This window comes from Theropithecus gelada, chromosome 7b (genome assembly GCF_003255815.1).
Source record: "Theropithecus gelada isolate Dixy chromosome 7b, Tgel_1.0, whole genome shotgun sequence".
NCBI lineage: Eukaryota > Metazoa > Chordata > Mammalia > Primates > Cercopithecidae > Theropithecus > Theropithecus gelada.
In genome coordinates this window covers 60,141,063-60,147,726 of record NC_037675.1, presented here as the reverse complement: position 1 = coordinate 60,147,726, position 6,664 = coordinate 60,141,063, and the positions used below count along the sequence as shown (strand labels likewise).

General features: G+C 41.4%; 1 pseudogene across 1 annotated transcript; it reads left to right on the top strand.

Moving 5' to 3' along the window:
• Positions 1 to 1,102: 1,102 nt before the first annotated feature.
• On the top strand, positions 1,103 to 1,782 carry LOC112628544 (annotated as a pseudogene). The gene has a single exon (XR_003120442.1). The product of XR_003120442.1 is annotated as a transmembrane protein 98 pseudogene (transcript).
• The last annotated feature ends 4,882 nt before the right edge of the window (positions 1,783 to 6,664 follow it).

The following is a 6,664-nucleotide window of genomic DNA, read 5'->3' as shown; positions in this document are numbered from 1 at the left end:
GTTGCCATAGAAATACAGTAGTTATATGCCATAGAGGAAGCTAGGCATCTCAGCTGGTGGCAGGGCCAAGAAAATGTATATTAATGCCTCAAGGTTCAAAATTTTCAAATTAAGAGAGGTTTATGGTCAAATTTATTAATGTTTAAAGTTTGAAATTAATGTTTACAGTTTGAAATGTTTAATATTTAAAGTTGAAATTTAATGCATTAAATGCTTGATAAGAAATATCTACTTAAGGTAGAATATATATTTGCACCGAGAGGGTTAATTTAACTTTCATGAAAGTAGAAAGTTAGAAAAATATTTAAATTCGCCTGAAGAAAAAGTAATAACAAGGAATATTTTTATGATTATCATTTAGTTAGTAAGACCTCATGGCTATACATCTAAATAGATCCATGGAGATTTAGGGGCATTAATAAATAATGAGAGATTAATAGTAGTGATAATAATTATCTTAGAAACAACAGTGATTATTGTTCAGCTTCTTGAGCACCTAATACATGCCAGTTAACTTATACATATTATTTCTTTTTTTTTTTTTTTTTTTTGAGACAGAGTCTCGCTCTGTCGCCACAGAATTTATGGGCTAGATAATATTATCTCATTTCATAGGTGAAAAACAGAGGCTTATAGGGATTAAGAAATTCACCAAAATCACTCCAATGGTAAATAGAGACACTGAACTTGGATCCATATTTAACCTACCACAATTCTTTTTGCCTACTGTGCTGTCTCTGGAATACTGTGAAGCATCTAATGGGCCTTGGTAAGGCTTTCTTTCCTTTGTCTGGATTAATGGTTCATAAATATTATAACATACAAAAAAAACCCTCAAATAATGTACCATTTACTGGATGAAACTTAAGAGCTCTAACAAAGAAATTAAAAGAAAATAATACCGCTGACTTTGCCATCTGAGGGGCCATCTTGGGAGCGCAGCGGGATGTGCCCCAGAGCTGCCGCTTGAGGCCCTCAGGTCTCCGGAGGTGTCATGGAGGAACCTAGCTCCTGCCATCCTCTTCCCCCAATTTGCCACTTCCAGCAGCTTTAGCCCATGAGGAGGATGTGAGGGAGACTGAGTCAGGAGCTCCCCGGAAGCATGGAGACCGTGGTGATTGTTGCCATAAGTGTGCTGGCCACCATCTTTCTGGCTTTGTTTGCAGTCTTGGTGCTGGATTGCAGGCAGCGCTACTACCAGCCCCGAGACCTCTGCAGCGCTATGATTCTAAGCCCATTATGGACCTCATCGGTGCCATGGTGACCCAGTCTGAGCCCTCTGAGTTAGAACTGGATGATGTTGTTATCACCAACCCCCACATTGAGACCATTCTGGAGAACAAAGACTGGATCAAAGATGCCTCAGGTCTCATGTCCCACTGCATTGCCATCTTGAAGATTTGTCACACTCTGACAGAGGAGCTTGTTGCCATCACAATGGGTTCTGGGGCCAAGATGAAGACTTCAGCCATTGTCAGCGACATCATTGTGGCAGCCAAGTGGAACAGCCCCAGGGTGGATGATGTTGTGAAGTCGATGTACCCTCCATTGGACCCCAAGCTCCTGGATGCAGGGATGACTGCTCTGCTCCTGTCTTGTCAGTCATCTGGTGCTGGTGACAAGGAATGCCTGCCATCTGACAGGGTCCTGGACTGGATTGACCAGTCACTGTCAGTTGCTGAGGAGAATTTGAAAGTCCTTCGAGAAGCAGCCCTAGCTTTTGAGCCAGATAAAGGCCTCCCAGGCCCAGAAGGCTTCCTGCAGGAGCAGTCCGCAATTTAGCGCCTACAGGCCAGCAGCTAGCCATGAAGGCCCCTGCTGCCATCCCTGGGTGGCTCAGATTAGCCTTACACTTTTTCCTGTAGAATTAGTTGTTCTCCACAGCTCAAGAGTTCAGTTGTGTGTACATAGTAAAGCAGGAGATCTCTGTCAGTTTGTGCCTCTATTGCAATTGCAAATTGTGGCTTGTGAGTGGCAGTCTAATACTACAGTTAGGGGAGATGCCATTCACTCTACACAGAGGAGCATTGAAAACTGGTGCACTGTCAGCTTTATTTAGCTCACCTAGTGTTTTCAAGAAAATTGAGCCACCGTCTAAGAAATCAAGAGGTTTCACATTAAAATTAGAATTTCTGGCCTCTCTTGATCAATCAGAACGTGTGGCAATTCTGATCTGCTTTTCATAAGAGGATGATCAATTGAAGCTAAATAGGGATTGCTCCTTTTGGCAAGACTTGTACTCTCTCACTTGGCCTATTTCATTTATTTGTATTATCTGCCTGGTCCCTGAGGCATTTGAGTCTGTCCTGCCCCTTACAGGTTTGGGTTTGAAGCTGAGAACTACAAAGTTGATTATTTATCATTATGCCTGCAATTTTACCTAGCTACCACTAGGTGGATAGTAAATTTATACTTAACGTTTCCAAAGAAAGAAAGAAAAAAGAAAATAATACCATGCAATATAAAGCTTGTGCAAGTAAGCAAACAAAGATATTTTAAAAATCACTCTTAGTTGATGGGCAATTTGATAGTCATTTATACCTGGCACTGGTATAAATGAGAAAATAGATGCCCAGTTGTGTTATGATTTAATTATTTTTATTCTACTATTATTACCACTATAAAAGCAACATAGTTTCAATTTGACCAAACCAAGATGAATAAATTACTCAATAGTCATCATTAGTAGAGAGAAAAGATCTTAAGTGATATAAATTATTAAATGCCAAGATAGCAAGTCTGAAAAATTTAACAAGGAGTGTAACTGTTTCCTTCTTGAAGATTCTTCACAATAATCAAGACTATGTAATCTTCACTTCATTGCAATTAGCTTTAGGACACCTTTAAAACCTAAAATGAATATTTTGTGGGTAGTATAATTCATTTCAATAAAGCCTCCTTCATTTACATGTTATTCGGATACCAATTGGGCAGGACCCTCCTGGGAGGCAATGCAGTCTGGTTGTTAAGAAGACAGACTTGAGTTCCCATTCGTCCCCATCAGTTACTAGCTGTCTTAGCACACAGTAGATAACTTTCTAAGCCTTAGTTTTTTCATCTATGTGAAAATGATAATAACAGAATCTACCCCAGTGGAATTGTTGTAAGGATCAGGAAAGAGAATACAAGTGAAGCTCTTATTTCAGTGCCTGGCTGGAATGAATCTTCAATAAATATTTGTGGTTGCTCTTTTCATTATGGAAAGGCAGAACGATATAGCAGAAAGCACATGAGATTTGGATTCAGACAGACCTTGGATAGGATTAACAAGGCCCTATTCAGTTACTTACTATTTATGGAACTAAGCAAATGTGGAACTGTTGTCCAGGAATGGAACCTTAGAAAGGCTGAACTCTTTCTTGGAGGGGGAGAAAAGTAAACCAGGATGGATCTTGGGAAAGGGAAGTAGATTTTTTTTATAGGAAAGACATAATAATGTGCAAGTTATCATATTAAATCTTGAACCCTGACCAAAATATTCCATTTTTGAACAGAAATAAAAAGATTGTAGTGACATACAGCAGGATGCTGGCAGAAAAAAAAGAGAGAGAGAGAGAGAGAAAGATTTTGGACCTATACAGCTAGAATGCACCACTGAGAATTACATTCAGTTGTATGAATCACTGTTGCTATGAACGTGCTCCACAACCTCAATAAGCTTAGAAAGAATGCAGGTCAAAAATTTATGCCAGTCCTCAAGCCCCAACTCCCGATTTTGAGACCATCTGAAGAGAAAATGATAAATATCTGCATACATCATGGGTTGCGTAACAGGAGAGGGATCCTGCGCTGAGGAAACCCACAATTTTCACAATGGATAGCATCGGCATACTTGCCTTTTTCTTCAGAGGAAGATACTGTCTTTATTAGATTAGATTAGAAGCATGTCTGCCCTTTGCTCAAGAGGGAGACAGTAACTTCAGGCTTATCTCTAAACACATATTCTTGAAAAGACAGTATCTCTGCTATCTGTAGGTGATGTCTTTGCTCACAAGACACGCAGAAACATGAGAGACCCATGGAAAAACGTCACCCACCAATGTAACAAGACAATGTATACAAAAGCTTCTCAAGTCATCCTTTTGGGAAAGAAAATGCCATAAAAAAACAAAAACAAAAAACTCAAGATTGTGCAACCTGTATATCAAGGCTTCATTTTCCCCACCATAACTTCCCCACTGCCTGAAGCTACACTGGTCACTGTGGGAGTCAGCACTAACAATTTACTGAATGTCAGCTTCCCCCAGCCAGAAAATGCCCCTTCTGATCTGCCAGATGGTTTGGGGCCTGATGCTCGGCATCCTCACAGCTGCTGCAGTCGTGTTCCTTGGAGTGGGTGAGTGATACCTTGGATAATGAAAAATGATTGGTAATTTCTTTCACCTGAACCCTGTTCTCTATCAACATGCTGTGAAGAATCAGAAGTCTGCCTATTCCCAACCCACTCTACAATTGAGCCATTGTAGTGGAAAAAACATCACAGTTCTGACTGGAAGTTTCCCTGGGAAACCCTGGCGTGTAGGATTCCAGAGAGATGACAGCAGGAACTATGAAGAAGAGGCAGATCTCGCAACCTGCCCTGCTGCTCCTTGCTTGGAAGTGGAAGGTTGCCAGACAAGGATGGTCTGTGGCTAAACTGTCCTATAGGACTCCTGTTTCAAAGCCCTGCCCTTTTTCAAGGGGCCTCCTTCCCTTATTACATTCTGCAATCCATCTCTTCAGGATCCTTTTTTTTTTTTTTTTAGACGGAGTCTCGCTCTGTTGCCCAGGCTGGAGTGCAATGGCACGATCTCAGCTCACTGCAACCTTTGCCTCCGAGGTTCAAGTGATTCTCTTGCCTCAGCCTCCTGAGTAGCTGGGATTACAGGTGCACACCATCATGCCCAGCTAATTTTTGTATTTTTAGTAGAGATGGGGTTTTACCATGTTGGTCAGGCTGGTCTCGAACTCCTGACCTTATGATCCACCCACCTCAGTCTCTCAAAGTGCTGGGATTACAAGTGTGAGCCACCGTGCCCAGCCAGGATCCATTCTTACAGCAGCATCAGATACCAAACAAATTTTATCTTTGTGTGGTTTTAGGCAATCTGTGGTTGGAGGAAGAAGACTTGATGTTTAAGTTTATTCTAATGGAGAAATAAGTCACTTACCAAACATTTGCATAGCATTTGCCATGTGCCAGGCACTGGTGGAAGTGCTTGACATATATTTACCCATTCAGTCGAGGTCATTGTCCTCACATTATAAATTAGGAACTACAGATATATTAAGTAACTTGTCTAAGGTCACACAAATAAGTGGCAGAGCTAGGATTTAAACCCAGGCAGTCCCGTGACAGAGTCTGGGCTCTTAGCCACTACCCAAGAAGGCTTGTGGGAGAAGAGAGTGTTACCCCCATAGACAGCTGGCTTCACCCTATCAGCTGAACATAACAGTACTTATTGATACATTAGTGGCTTTTTTATGTGTAGTAGGGAGCAAAACTGAGTTAATTTAGACTAGATGAAAGCTAACCCCAGCTAAAAGGCAGATAGTCAACTACTCTTTCAGAGCATAGATAAGGCAACAAAAGTCACCCATCTGAAGTGATTAGCACAAAGATCCCTTAAAAATAAACAATTAATAAGATAAGGCTGAGTTTTATTTTTTCAGATATTTCAAACCACATCCCCTGAAACAATGACCAATGACATCTCCATCAAGCTCATGGTAATTGAAGCTCAGAGCTCATAAGTCATCGTCAAGAGGCCAATATGGCATCTCGCACCTGGCACATTTCCTTCTGAAGGGACAGCTGCAGGGCATCTGTCCTTCCCGTTTCAAAGGCAGGACACCCCTCATCTCTCAGAAATTATTTGAAAAGAGCTGTCCTAAATTCAGGGTTCAGGGACGATCATATGGCGCTAACATCATCTCACTCTGGAGAATCAGACTTACCAATTCCCAACTGTATTTCCTTGTTTTCCTAAAATGATTATTTGAAACCTTTCTTTGCCACCTTTACACTGTGCTCCTCAACATCTAGAGCTAAAAAGTAACTTGAGGAAAGTAATCAAAAGCTGTGTTGCTAATACTTATGTAATCACAGCATATAGGCAGCTTGCAACCCCCTCAAACTGTTTACTGTCCATAAAATTACATTTTTTAGTTTCATTTATCATTTGTGATCTATTCTGCATTTATCTGGCAACAGAGGAGGAACCTTGTGATTGCCCAGACCCTACCATCACTTTCTTCATACACACACACACACACACACACATTTAAAATCACAGAAATCAGGCCAGGTATGGTGGCTTACACCTGTAATCCCATCACTTTGGGAGGCTGAGGCCAGTGAATCACTTACGGTTAAGAGTTCGAGACCAGCCTGGTCAACATGGTGAAACCCTGTTTCTACTAAAAATACAAAAATTAACCAGGCATGTAATCCCAGCTACTTGGGAGGCTGAAGCAGGAGAATTACTTGAACCTGGGAGGCAGAGGTTGGAGTGAGCCAAGATGGCACCACTGCACTGCAGTAGGTGACATAGCAAGACTCTGTCTCAAAAATGTAAAAATTAAAATTAAAATAAGACTGGGTGCGGTGGCTCACACCTGTAATCCCAGCACTTTGCGTGGCCGAGGCAGGCAGATCACCTGAGGTCAGGAGTTCAAGACCAGC